This window comes from Pantherophis guttatus, chromosome 8 (assembly GCF_059756535.1).
Source record: "Pantherophis guttatus breed Tessera chromosome 8, ASM5975653v1, whole genome shotgun sequence".
NCBI lineage: Eukaryota > Metazoa > Chordata > Lepidosauria > Squamata > Colubridae > Pantherophis > Pantherophis guttatus.
Window position 1 is genome coordinate 18,583,116 of NC_142070.1, and position 14,717 is coordinate 18,597,832.

Here is a 14,717-nt window from a genome sequence, read left to right on the forward strand (position 1 = left end):
AGACTTCCTTATGTAGTTATGATACATGGTATTATCTATCTTACCACATCTGGAATTTAATATTTAGCTCCTAAATAACTTCATATTCATTTCTTAGTCCTGAGTCATTAGGGATATCATTTTCAAGGCTAATGTAGAATGAGAAGATAATGATCTGATGCAGGACAAGCGAAGATCAAACAAATGACAGCATCCAAAATAGGGTTTTGCATGCTTTGAAAATGATACCAAATGAGTTATATTAAAGGCATAATCCTTTAATTAACAAACTCTCTGAAGAAACTTCAGTTTTTGGATTTTAGATAGGAGTCTGAAAAAGGGCACCAATTCTTTCAAGAGGAATTGCAGTGATGTTCTTGCTTTAAAGGAAGCAGATTTATCCCAAAATGAGGAGGAAAACATAGGTATTTAATAAAAAGAAATATATACAAGGAAGTCCATTTGGGACCTTACAAAAATTGTTCAGTAGAGTTGAATCTTACTAATGCAATCAAATAATAAAATTAAAATTCATATGATTATGAAAATAAAAACATTTTTTTGTTTTTTTAAGCATCCTTTGCATCATTTATGAAACATATAACACCCTAAAACAGTGTTGGCGAACCTGAGTCTGCGTGCGGGAGAGCCAGAATCTGGAAGAGCAGCTTCCCAGTGCGCATGCACGCGCGGGGAAGCTGAGCTGCCAGTTTCTGAAGTGCGCATGTGCGCCGGTCACCTGGTCTTCCAGTTTCTGGTACACCTTCCCCCATGAAGACCAGCTGGCCAGTGCACATGTGCGCGCCGGAACCCAGAAGAGCAACGGGTGATGGCTGGCGTGCCCAGAGAGCTGGCTCTGTGTGCCACTTCCGGCATGCGTGCCATAGGTTCACCTCATGGCCTTAAAACAATATCAAGGATACTAATACAACTACTGGGATTCATAACTGCTAGTTTTCAAAGCACAATCTGAACATTTTTCAGACACCGTGCTGTTACAGTTTAGACTGGTAGATAAAAAATAAGTGAATTTAATTTGATGAAGTTTAATGGTGGAGTGTATCATGTATCATGTATCATCTATCTATCATCTATCTATCATCTATCTATCTATTTATCTATCAATCATTATAAATAATCTTAGTTTGGTTTCTACCATATATTTCCAATCTCAAGATTCTTGGAAACCTGAAACTGGATATCTTGTTTAATTAGGGAAATGTACTATTTTGATAATGGTATAGAACACAGATGTCAGACTTGTGGTGTCATATTGTCATCACGTGACGTATCACAACTTTTTTCCCCTTCATTAAACTGGGGGTGGGCGTGGCTAGCATGACACATCCGGCCTGCCAGCCACAGGTTTGATACCCCTGGTATAGAATGACACTGTATACATTTACTTGCATATAGAACTGAATTTAATATGTCATCCTTCCCAATGTTTCACTATGTACCATGTTTTCTCGAAAGTAAGACCAGATCTTATATTAATTTTTGCTCCAAAAGACGCATTAGGGCTTATTTTCTGGTTCGGTCTTATTTTGGGGGAAATACAGTACTAAATGCATGCATCTGGCTGACAATCTTAATTGGGGCTTATTTTGGGGGTAGGGCATCCTGAAAAATCATGCGAGGACTTATTTTCCGATAAGATTTTCCGATTATTTTCAGGGAAACAGAGTAGCATACATTTTGGGATACATCTCCCCATCCCATGCAGCTTATAAACAATCATCTGGAATTATGGGGATTGTGGTATAATACATCAGGAAAGCACCCAGGTGATCTACAGTGCTGCAAAGATCTACCAATAGCTCCTGGAAGCACGAAGCCGAGAACACCAGCCTGAAGATGACGAATGAGACTTCGTCGAAACGTCGCCAAGACACTTCCAATTTTACGTGGGAGAAGACCCGAATAACCAAAGACCCATATATATATATATATATATATATATATATATATATATATATATATATATATATAATATGTATATGAAATCTTATTCTGTTCATTGCCCTGAGTCCTTCGGGAGAAGGGCGGTATAGAAATTCAATAAATAATAATAATAATAATAATAATAATAATAATAATAATAATAATAATAATAGTAATTCAGTGGCTCTTTATTGTCACATATGGGGATTCCCTATGCAGAGCTTTGGAGGATTGTTATAAATATAAAGGAGCAAGGGGAGGAAAGGTCCAAGCTGAGCTCTGAAGCAAAGAAGAATTCTTTGTGACAGAAATCTTGACAGAAGGTGCCAAGAGTTATTCTTACATTGGTTATTCTTGCATTTGACAGCATGGATGTTCTGCATAGATTAAAATAGAGCTGCAAATGACATAGAAGGAAGGGGAAAGGAAATAAGTTTCGAAATTGAGTTTCCTAGAGAGTACTGCCTTGAGCAAACTTCTGGAAAAATACATTCAGTCTCTTATTCCTGGTTCAGTGGATATACATGCTGTTTCTAATGATACAGCTGTTTGGAACCTGGGAATACATCCCAGATGTATCTTAGCATTTACGCAAAACTGAAACACTTTGAAGCAGTTAAGGAAAGCCAAAGAATCCCAGAGTGTCTAGGGAAAGCATAGGAGCCCTTTAGTACTGCTTGCCAGAAACACACTGAGAAAATTAGAAATGTAAGGAGGCTTATTTGGCCATTCGTGAACTCACTAAAAATTTGCCCAGCAGGGTTATATATCTTATTTATTATTTTATCTTATTTTCAAAATGTGGTTTTGAAAATGAAAAAGATTTTTATTTATTACAACTCCTCCCCCCCCCAAACAAAACAAAACCCCTCTACCACATACATTTTGAAAGTAGCATTTTGATGGAAAATGCATCACTCCCATGGCTTGATTAGCGTGTGACGATTCAGGGAATGGTGAAGGCACGATAGAAATAAGTAAAATCGACAGAGTGACACAAGGGGTCAGTGGGGAGCCTTACTGAATGTGTTTGCTTCTTCTTAGTTCATGAAATGCAGAGCCGGAAAATAAAGAGAAAATAGCTGGTAGAGTCCCTACACATACACACATTTCTGGGCTGTTTGGAGATCCTATCCCACTGCTAAGTTTGAAAGGAAGGAAGATGTAATAAGTCTCAAAAGTTTCTTTATTGCCTAGCTTTTTGCTTTTTCCTAAGGTTGTTTTCCAGCAAATCGACTTCTTCCAGAAAGGCCATAGCTTGGGAAATGTAATGTTTGCTCCCAAATTTTAAGCATACTCAAATTCATAATCATAGGTTTATTTGTCAAGAATATATAAGATAACAGGTAACAGTATAAACATAATTTGAATACATGAAAAGAGTAAGTAAAAAGGAATATTAGGACAGGGACGGTAGGCACGCTGGTGCACTTATGTACGCCCCTCACAGACCTCTTAGGAATGGGGTGAGGTCAACAGTAGACAGTTTAAGGTTAAAGTTTTGATTTGACTTTAATTTCTGAGAGATTAAAGATTTAACTTTAATTTCTGAGAGGCAAGGTGTTTTTAATTCTTGACATGATTATCACAAGGGGGAAAAAATTGGGCAGGAAAGTGAGTCACTGAAGGATGTAAAAAAAACTACTGGACAACTTCAATAACTTCAGAAAATTGCTTATCTTCGTATGCCATATGAAACCCTGGTTAAATTCATTAGTGTCCCTTTTTTAAGCATCAATAGCCCTGTTAGTTCTTTATAAGAAAACTGATATTTAATCCAGTGAGAATAAGGCACTTTCAAATCTGTCTGCACACTGCAGAGGGCTGTGGGTCAATGGAAAAATATTAACCAGAATGATTTTCCAGCCTTGTTTTCCAGTTTAGAACGCTGGCAGTTCTTTCACTAGTGAAATGGGGAATAAATCTGTTATATATGATTTGGTTTAGTTTCTCTTTTCTCTAATTCTAGATTTGTTCTACACTATTTCTTCATAACATGTGGTATAGATATTTTCTTTGCACAATTTTCTCTTGGTATTTTAATATTTTCATTTTGAGTTGCTTATTTTCCTAATCTACACTTCTGGCATATTTTCATTTTTTTTTAAATTGGAAATTGAAAACTTTATTGTATTATAAATATACTGTTAATCTCATTATATCTGGAACTTATTATTAAATGACGGAGGCGCAATTTTGTTTCGCTGCTTTCTACCTTTCTTCCAGTTGATTAAAAAAAAAAAAACAACAATCCCTAGAGCTTTTTTTAAAAAATAGTGATGATTCTCTCTTCTAATTTTCCAACAGCGAAGAGACAGAAAAGAGATGAAAGAAGCATGGACAAATCTTGTGAGAACTGAAAATGATAGCAATATAAGTGTCAAATATGATAAAGGAAAAAAGTGTATGGACCTACTTTATAAAATCTGGTAGGAGAAGATGCTTTCCATATTTTATGTCCTAAGAAGTTGCTGCAGAACAATAGCCCTGCTATGAAATCCTACTATCCAATGAAGAGACAAAAGGGTGATATATTCCACATTTAACATACTGAAAGAATGGTGAATATCTTTGGCTTTACTTCTTATGCAGTACCTCTTCTATTGAACCCGCTGTTAAACTAGCAGATGTGACTTTGAAGCTCCAGCAAGATGGCAGTGATTAACAGAGGGAACTAGAGCATACTTTCTGTGGTAGATGTGGTGCGACTGATAGTCCCATTAAAAAGCCTATTTCTATGCCATTTAGTGCTTTATTGGTTGTAACCAACATTTTGAATTGGAACTAGAAGCCCATTGGAAGCCAGTGAAACTCACTGTGATGTTATATGAGTATAAGAGTAAAGATTCTGTCTTGTGCAAGCAATCAGGAACCACATGAATACAGGTTTAATACATGCTAACACGTTCTAAAAGAATCTGAACTACTAATGATCAAAGCAAACTGGCAGTAGATAAGAGTCAATGGAATTCAAGGTGGGCTGGACTTACATCTCTTGTGTGTTAACAGAGTCGAGACTGATGATGCACTTAACTCCTCTCTCGGGCTCAGCCTGGTCATCTCCTAGAGATTTTCATATAACATAATTGTTTGTACCAATGCATTTTGAATGAGCTGCTGCTTCCAAATGTTTTGCATGGGCATGTTGTGGCCCGCCAGGGGAGTTGGCAACAGATTTGGACCATGAGGAGGTTGGGGAGGAACATGGGCCAGTCCTGGAGTCTGGGGAAGGCTCTGATGAGAGCTCTGCATCAGAGGCAGAGAGGGGGCCAGGGCTGTATGCCAGTTACCAGCTGCCTTCGAAGGCAGACATCAGTGAGGCAGACAAACAGCTGGAGCCTGTTCCCAGTGTGCGCATGCGCAGAGTTGCCAGACGAAGGGAAGAGCTAAAGAACAAGGGTCAACTTGGCAGTAAGGCCACAAGTGTATGATGAATGACCCCTCCCAAAGGGAATAAAAGAGGAGCGAAAGGGGAGTGGAGTTTGCAGGAGACAATTAGTTCACTTAATTGGTTCATGACTCCTTGCCAAGTTTTGAAGATATCAGCCTGGCAGTTCAGATAAGGACTGTGACTGTAAATTCTCCCTTGAAAGACTTTGCTGGATGTGAAGGAGAAGAATTCACAGTAACTTAATGAAAAGGGTTTTTTATTGGGACAAGAAGTTTGCTTCATGCTCTTGGGAAGTCTAGGTCAGAACAGGGCAGCCCCAGCTAGACCACATTATGGTAAACCAAATGGGATATGATTAAAGCGTGAGTCACCATGATCAGGGCCTCCTGCACCATTAGTGCACAAGACAAATTTGTGCAAATATTCCCCTTATCATGGCTGTCACCTGCTCTTCAAGCACCAGCCATGAGTCCAAGAGGGCCCTCAAACTCATACCAGAACTAACTGAGAAAATGAAACCCCAAACTGAGTTAATGATAGGAGATCTCCAGACTGGGGGAGAGAGCTTAAAATTTACAGCCACATAATTTTTCCACAGTTTAGCCAAAATCTATTCTCAACCACCATAATTTATTTATTTATTTAGCTTATGGCTGGTTACACACAATTTACCACCATAGTTTCCTGGCACTTAGAAAGGACCTTAGTAGCATTGTTTGATTAGCCCTGGGAAGAGTTGTGCAACTGTCATCCCAGGCATGCCAGCCAGCCCGGGGCTGCCATTTGGAGGGGAGGCGACCACCTACCTGCCAAAGTCCTGGGAGGGCTGAACATTTCTATGCGGCGTGACCGACTACCTGGGGAAGCCACGGAATCGCCTGAACCCATCCCTCTGCTCCATGGAGCTGTAGTGCGGCCACTGCACAGCTGAGAGGCAGCTGCGCACTGATGACATCAGGCAGATTGTCATAATCAGGAGAAGCTGCTGTCGCCCTCTCTGCTCTGTTTTCGGCTAGGATGGCCTTCTGCAACCCTCTGCCAGTGAAAACGGAGCACGCGGCCCTCCCGAGCTCCCTTTTTTCTGGCAGAGGCACCGCAGGCCAGTCCTTTGCTGTTTCCAGGGTGGCCCCCTGGAAGATCTAAGCAGCCCGCAGCAGGGGTGAAATCTAAAAATTTTCACTACCGGTTCTGTGGGCGTGGCTTAATTAGTGGGTGGGGCTTGGTGGTCAGGTGACTGGGTGGGCGTGGCCAGGTCGACGTCACTTTGTTGCCCTTTTTTAACCTACAAAACACAACACAACACAACTGGCTCACCCACAAGGTAAAAGCAGCTGTGCTAGACCCAAAATGGCCCCTGCAACAAGCAGGAACCTCACACAGCCAGAAAAAGCCCCAAAAACCAACTTTCACACTTTACACACACACAACACAACACAACACAATTGGCTCACCCACAAGGTAAAAGAAGCTGTGCTAGACCCAAAATGGCCCCTGCAACAAGCAGGAACCTCACACAGCCACAAAAAGCCCAAAAAACCAACTTTCACAGTTTACACACACAAAATTCCATATACAGCTTTGTGAGATTTTGTGTGTTTGTGTAGTTAGAGTGAAACACTACAGAAACACACCAAATCTCAGAAAGCTGCACAAATATTATTTTATTTTATTTTTATTTTTATATAAAAGCAACTAAATTTAAAACTTCCTAAACTTTAAATGGCTAGGTCTAAAAAAAGAATAACTAAAAAAAACCCAATTAACTATTTTTTTAAAGCTCCCAAAGGGGAGAAAAACTTACAGGCAGGCAGGCGCAGATAGAGCTGCTCACCGATGAGCTTGATTGTAGGCAGGGAGATTCAGTTGCTTGCTGATGCAGTGGATTGCAGGGATTACAGCAAGCGAAGCAAGGCAGGCGTTGCGACCAGCAGCTAAGGTAAACAAGCTGGAGGCTGGGGGGTGGGGGCAGGGATTTTTGCTATCAGGCCCCTGGGCCTTGAGTTTGACATCCCTGCCCTGGAGGAAGAAAGAAAGCCATGATGCCATCATGGCTCCTCCTCCTAATTGCCTAAGCTGGCCTAAAAAGACCCCTGATTAAACTACTGAAGATCAATGAAAGGTCAAGAGGTCAAGAACAGGACAAGGGCAGGACAGATACATTTCTCCTATTCTAAATCCCCTAAAGGTCGTCAACAAGCACAATCAATGCTCCCGGAGCCTATATGAACACTATTATTAAAGCTAAAAAGTTATAACTTTCTTCAGACATCTCTCAAAAAAATGCAATAATAAGTCATTTTATCAAGTAATGTAAGAATTCTTGAAAATTGGTCTGCCTGGAATTTATCTGATTAACAAAGTAAATGTAGGAAGATTAAAATTTACCTTATGCTTAGAACACTGGGCTACCTAGTTCAATTTTAATATACTGATTGGTAGCAGTTCTTCAGGTTTTCAATGAAAACAGTTAAAGTTTTAGAGATAGACCTTACTACTACTGGTAACAAAATGTCTTCAGGGAAAACTACCAAGTTCAGAGGACTCCAAGAACCTAATAGTTCAACTCAGAACTACATAAATTCATCACAGCGGCCATTTGCCTCAGCATTTGCATTGTTTTCTAAAACAAATGATGGCATCAGTCTGCATGGTTCAGTAATAGGTACTGGAATGACAAACTCCCAGACTCCAAAATGATTGAGAAAAAGTACAGTCCTCAAGAACAGGACCATTTATACTGTTGTGAAGGGCATCTGATTATAATTCCAACCAAGGAGATTTTCAAAGAACACTAAATTAACTTCCTTCCGATAGAAAGATGATGAAATAGCTTAGCTCACTGTCAAATTGTGAACTGATTGTCTGAATAGGGCAGCAAAATTTTTTCAAAATGCTTCTCGAAAGGACATGCATCATTTAAACTTTGCTTGGGCTCTGTGGTATGTTTCCATGTTAAAGTTATTTTGAAAAGTACTGTATTTTTCGGAGTATAAAACACACTGGAATATAAGACACATCAAGATTTCGAAGAAAAAAAAAGTTTTTGCCCTCCCTGGCCCCCAGGGGCACTCTGCAGGCCTCCCAAACCCTCTGCAGGCCCCGTTTTTGCGAAAAATAGGCCTGTTTTTGGCAAAAACAGGACGCACAAGGCGGGGTTTCGGGAGGCCAAAAATGGCTGTATTCGGTGTATAAGACACACCAACATTTCCACTCTCTTTTGGCGGGGGAAGTGTGTGTTATACTCCGAAAAGTAGGGTATCTTGCTTCACCGAGAAATTCTAAAGCAGTGAAATCTACTCAAAACAACCCAAATAACTCTCATGGGGACTAGGGAAGAGTTTATAAAAGTTAAACAAATATGTTAAAGAAATTTAATAAAATAAAAGTAAATTTATGCTATAATTTAATTGAAACTTTATTTCATCTTGGCTATTGAAATCATTGATCAAAATTACAAGCATCACCGACATTGTGAACCCTCATTTCTAAATTCTGTTGGAACAAATATAAAAAAAATCTGCCCTTTTCCTGTCAGTTCTCATTTAGTATAAAACAGAATTGTTTTTGGAAATGCCATAAAAAGAATACTTTTATTGAAAGAGGGCAAAGGAGAGAATCATGGCACTTAGGTTTGGAAATCTGTGTTATCATATATAATACAGTCTGCAGCCATCCTGTCTTCCCATATTTTAAATGAATCCTAAAGGACAATAATCTTGAAATATTCCTATGAGTAAGCAGGCATGGAATCTTCAGAAAAAGGGAAAGAAAATTTTCAGACCAGTAGTAACCCCTCTATCACCTTCAACTATCAAGTACTATGAGAGAAATCTCAAAGAAATTCTCCAGAAATTCTGAAAATATAAAGAACCAGAAGCCCTTTCTCTGAGGAAAAAAAATTGCAAAGAATATTCTACCTCAACATTAGTAAAGTAAAGGTTCCCCTCGCACATATGTGCTAGTCCTTCCTGACTCTAGGGGGTGGGTGCTCATCTCCATTTCAAAGGCGAAGAGCCAGCGCTGTCCAAAGATGCCTCCGTGGTCATGTGGCCGGCATGATTAAACGCCAAAGGCGCATGGAAAACTGTTACCTTCCCACCAAAGGTGGTCCCTATTTTTCTACTTGCATTTTTTACGTGCTTTCGAACTGCTAGGTTCGCAGAAGCTGGGACAAGTAATGGGAGCCACACTGCTGAACTGCCAACCTTTCGATCAACAAGCTCAGCGTTTTAGCGACTGTGCCACCATGTCCCTTACTTCAATATTAAGGCCCCTTTATTTCATTAATTTGAAAAGGCAAAAAGGGAAGAATTTTATTTGAGCTATAGGGCCTTATGAAATAGCATTGCCCCAAGAGATTCGGATGAGCCCCACTATGCCTTCCATAAGATACTAAAAATCTGGCTTTTTCAACAAACATTTCACCTGGCAAGTTAACAAGCTCTGCTAGTTGCTCTTTTGATTGCTCCTTTTTGTTGCTACCTGGGACTATTTTGACCTTGGACCTTGATTATTGATTGATTATTTTACTGTGGTTCAGTTTTAACCCTCTGTGTGGTACCCGGAGTCATTGCTATGAGATAGGTAGCCATATACATTATTTAACTCAATGAAATGAGTCATATATATATATGCATACACATACATACATACATACATACACACACACATATTTAGATATATATATCTAAAAACTGTTCATTATTTGTCATTGTCCTTGCAGTAATAAAAAGAAGAATCCATGGCTTCATTGATCCTTTATAGCATTCAACTCTGTAATATTACATTACATCTGCCAGCATTAAGATGCTCAGAAATATTTCATCATATACACTGATATTAACTTTCCACCTTAGTCAGCAAGTAGATTATAAGCCTGTTTCTATTAAAATAATTGAGCCTCTGAGGGCACAGTTTTTCCAGTTATTCTTTATGGGAATAACTAAACCCAGCCTTGTTATTTTCTGCATCCTCAATTATTCCTGGATTATAAAATACTGCTGTGCCATGTTTATCAATGAGAAAAATCCATTCTTGTGAACAGAAACAGAGTCAAGGACGGAGCAAGAGAAAAAAACACGAGTCCACAATTATATATGGTTTGGCCCTTCCAGCACTGATGAACATATTTTCTTACAGTCCTTTGATGGCTTTCTTTAATCTCTTTACATTTTTACAATTTCAGATATGCAACATTAGATTTTTCATTCACATTTCTGATCCTCCATCACTGTAATCTCAGCCTAACAGATGCCTTTTATTACCAGTACCATGGCCAAAGTTTGCTATTCCTCATATGGATTTGCGTTGTTTTCGGTCATTGTTTAAGATGTGAGGGTTTAGGGCAGTGTTTCTCAACCTTGGAAGCTTGAAGATGGGTGGACTTCAACTCCCAGAATCCCCCAGCCATCTTCAAGCTTCCAAGGTTGAGAAACACTGGTTTAGGGAGAAAAAAACCTGTTTCTAAGATCAAATCAAGTACAAATGCACTTGACTTCTTAATATTTGAATGCCGGTGCAACTATAGCAACAGGACTGGGGAGAATGTGAATTTTATCTTCTTTCACATACCAACAACCAACATGAAGGTTCAATAGCTCTTTACAAGATTGTTTATTGAGAATTAAACCATAAAATGAGAAAAATAAATACATCAGCAGCAATAACTACCTGTATTATTCCCTGGGTTTCACATACGGTTTAGACCAAAGATTTTAATGCATGATGCTTTTCTGCTAGATTATATTACACAGAAGTAAAATCATGACAATGTGAATAATTATTTATGGGAATGGTATGATTTCTATGGAAAATTTGTAAGCAGTTTAAGAAAAAAAAATTCAAATAAAGGACCATAAAACGACACTTTTCATCATTTATTTTTTTAAATTTGATTTATATGCCGCCCTTCTCCGGAGACTCAGGGCGGCTTACAATGTGTTAAGCAATAGCCTTCATACTTTTGTATATTTATACAAAGTCAGCTTATTGCCCCCATAATCTGGATTCTTATTTCTACCACTCATGTGATCTGACTGGCTACTAGGGCTTTGCAATCATTGGAAAGACAGTCTTTCCAAAGCTTGCTAGCACTAGAAAATGCTTACATGGCTGCTTGGAAGATTGTTGTGGTGATATGTGAGAAAAACCTTGGGAGACTGAGTCTAGAGGCAATTTCTCAGGCTATAAAGAAATGGGATGAACTGTACTTTCAGACATGCAAGATTGTTGTTGGTCTTGTGGGTAAACCTGATAGGAATCACAATCAGATGATCTAATTTTACTTTATTGTAAAGCTATATTAGCAGGCTCTTGAAAGTGCATCCCCCCCCTTGTTTCTTTTACGTCTGTGATACTAGAGAGGGTCTCTTATGAAGTCTTGCCCCACTCACTAACCAGCTGTTAACTATGTTAACTCTTTTCTATGTTGTGACCCACCAGCAGCCAGCGGATCTGGCAGCAGATTCGGATAGTGAGGAGGTTGGGGAGGAACATGGGCCAATCCTGGAGTCTGGGGAAGGCTGTGATGAGGGTTCTGTGTCGGAGGCAGAGTGGGGGCCAGAGCCATATGCTGCCTTCGGAGTCAGACATCAGTGAGGCAGACGAACAGCTGGAGCCTGTTGCCAGTGTGCGCATGTGCAGATTTGCCAGACGAAGGGAACAGCTAAAGGACAAGGGTCGACTTGGGACTAAGGCCACAGGTGGACAATGAATGGCCCCTCTCAGAGGAAATAAAAGAGGAACGAAAGGGGAGTGGAGTTTGCAGGAGACAATTAGTTCACTTAATTGGTTCGTGACTCCTTGCCAAGTCTTTCCCATATACTATCGTACCAGCTGACTTTGTGGCTACTGCAGGACTAGAGCTCATGGTCTCCCAGGTCTAACCTGATGTCTCAACCAGTACACCAAACTAGCTCCAGAGGATGCTGCTGCTCTAATAATGCAGGGAAGTAGTTTTTTTTTCTCTCTGGAAAGTTTTTTTCCTGTTTTGCAAAGTCCTTCTGTATACAATGTTATAATATACTTTCTTGCTCACACAGTAAAACTATCTATGAGGGTGGGGTGAGATTACAATCAGTGGGGTGAGATTACAATCCTGGGTATATAGACAATGAAAGATCTACCACGTTTTTTATGACAGGAGGTCATTCTATTACAGGGGTGGGGGGGTGTCAAACCCGAATTGTCACGGTGGTGTCACATGATGTATCGGGACTTTCCCCCCCCCCTTTGCTAAACCGGGCATGGGCATGACCAGCGTGTGACGCATCCAGCCCGCAGGCTGCGGGTTTGACAGCCCTGTTCTATCAGAACCATGTCATTATCCAAATAGACATATGAAAACGTGGTATTCTTTGACTAAAAACTCATGGGCTTTTAGTTCTCTTCTTTTGTCATTCCTTCAGATTATATCTGGCTATTGCCCAACACACTCCTATAATCATGGCAAGGAAATATTGTATGAATAGAAAATCCAAAATTGTCCTGGACAGGAGATATACAACTTTAGGTGAAAACATCAATGTTTAGTTTAGTTTATTAGTTAGTTTATTTGATTTGGAGAAACTATCCCTTCCTGATCCAACTGTTCTGTGAATAATGAAATTGATTCGGTTCTTAGGTGGTGTTTAATGTCCACCCAACCATTTCTCCAAATTAGAGACGCTGAAAAAACATGGGTCTCCTTAAAGAACTCATGATTAAGGATCAGCAGCTAAAATAGCCATACCTACAGCTATTTGTTTAGTTAGTCAATGTAGAAGTGGACTACTCATGTAATAAAGCCTTGTCAGTACCTTTTGGGCAAAAGGACTCATGGAATATGAATATTAGACAAAGTAGAAAATAACTCTGATTTCTTCAAAACAGCCACCTGTCTTCCCGAATTGTGAAAATTTCTTCTGAAAATTCCACCCCCCCAAATATTATTATTTCAAACAAAAAAACTGTGGTTTTTTCTCTAATTCAAGAATGATCCTGCTACAACAGCTTACAAATCTGTATTCTCAAATATTAAAAAGATAAGAGATTTTTTTTTAGTATTGAACTGAGTTTATATGAAATTTTTATACATTCCATGTACCGAGTGGATTTTTTTTTCCTTGAGTAATTAGACAAAGTGTTCCATTCCCCTGTGAAAGAAATTGCTTGCTAGCAAGTTATTTTTCATTGCTGTCAAAGAGCACAAGCTTCAATCTTCCATTTTTGAATGTGATCCCAAGTATTGATTATTAATCTTTCAGAAAATAAGAAGCACATCATTGACACAAATAGGTTTATAGCTCAGGGGATGCCTTTTCAAGCCTCTTGATTGATAGACAAGCAGACAGACAGAAAAAATATTTCAGAATACTTAATATAATAAAAATAGAATACTAAATGTAGATAAGTAGCGTTTCTGTGCCCTAAGCAGTTAAGAGTGTACATATCATATATCTGTATGTGGATTCAATATAAAAAAATATTTTTGAAACTGATTCTATATAGTTCTGACAATAGTTACCCTCCAGCAAAGTTTGATTCTTATTAAGTGATGAAAAGCCATAGATGTTGATCTCTAATTTGGGTGACTATAAATTATACTTAAGGGTAGTCTTCGACTTACAACCATTCACTTAATGACTGTTCGAAGTTCAACAACACTGAAAAAAGTGACATAATCATTTTTCACACTTACGATTGTTGTGGCATCCCCATGGTCACTTGATCAAAATTTGGATGTTTGTGATATATGTATTTATGATGATTGCAGTGTCCTAGGGTCACAACCTTTTGCAACCTTTTGACACGCAAAGTCAATGGGGAAGCCAGATTCACTTAACAACCGTGTTACTAACTTAACTTCAGTGATTCACTTAGCAACTGTGGAAAGAAAGGTTGTAAAATGGGGTCAAAACTCACTTAATGCCGTGTTTCCCCAAAAATAAGACCCTGTCTTATATTTCTTTGAACCCTGAAATAAGCCTTTGGCCTTATGGCCATGTGCTCAAAAGCCTGATTGGGCTTATTATCAGGGGATGTCTTATTTCGGGGGAAAACAGGGGTAACTATCCTGCTTAGCAACAGAAATTCTGGGCTCAATTATGGTTGTAAGTTGAGGGTACCTCTATTTGATTAGAAGTAAGATTTTTTGAATGAAAAACAACAAACAGTTGAACAGTTAAGGCTTTAGCCTTAATCTTTCCATGAGAAAAATCTGCCTTACTTGTGAATTATTAGAATTCTTAAGGGATAGTATGGAAATATAAAAGCATTAATCATCATCATCATCTTCTTCTTCTTCTAACGACCCCATAATCCCTTGCAGGGTGGAATCTGGGCAACTAAATGGAGCTAGCAGAGTATTTACTGGCCGGATGCCCTTCCTGTCGCCAAGGCAGAGTTTTGTTCAGCAGATATATTC

The 14,717-nt window shown here is 39.1% G+C and overlaps 1 protein-coding gene across 4 annotated transcripts in view; it reads right to left on the reverse strand.

Moving 5' to 3' along the window:
- The window catches only part of UNC5C (unc-5 netrin receptor C), a 377,791-nt gene that overhangs the window by 142,183 nt on the left and 220,891 nt on the right, over positions 1 to 14,717 (reverse strand). The gene's annotated exons all lie outside the window — the stretch shown is intronic.